Here is a 476-nt window from a genome sequence, read left to right on the forward strand (position 1 = left end):
CATACTTGGTTTAATCTCCATTCAAAAGACAGAAAAATCAAGTCCCAGGGAGGCTCTGCCTGCCAGTCTGCGGGACATTGTGCCCCAAGGTTACTCCATTTTTGGAGAAAATAAGACCCAAATTCCACTTAAGCCTCGGAATGGCCCTTTCCCCTCCTACCTTCCTCTCTGCTGGCTCTTGTGCAAACCCCACGGGATTAAACCCTGAACTGAGGCTCTGCTCTCTCATAGCAACTCACTCCTAATGTGGCCACTGGTCATTTTTTAATGTCGCCTATGAATTACTATGTACCACACATGTTCTTTTCCTTTTTTAAGATCCACACACCAAGGTTTAAAGAGAAACTTCTATCATGCTTAGAGTTCTTGGCCCTAGTCTTCACTCCACAAACCTAAGGTTCATGGACTTTTCACTACTTGAAATATGGGTGGGGAAGTGGTTTAGTGTAAGGATGGGAAGGAAGATACACCAGAAT

This window comes from Rattus norvegicus, chromosome 19 (assembly GCF_021556685.1).
Source record: "Rattus norvegicus strain SHRSP/BbbUtx chromosome 19, alternate assembly SHRSP_T2T, whole genome shotgun sequence".
In the NCBI taxonomy this organism is placed as follows: domain Eukaryota; kingdom Metazoa; phylum Chordata; class Mammalia; order Rodentia; family Muridae; genus Rattus; species Rattus norvegicus.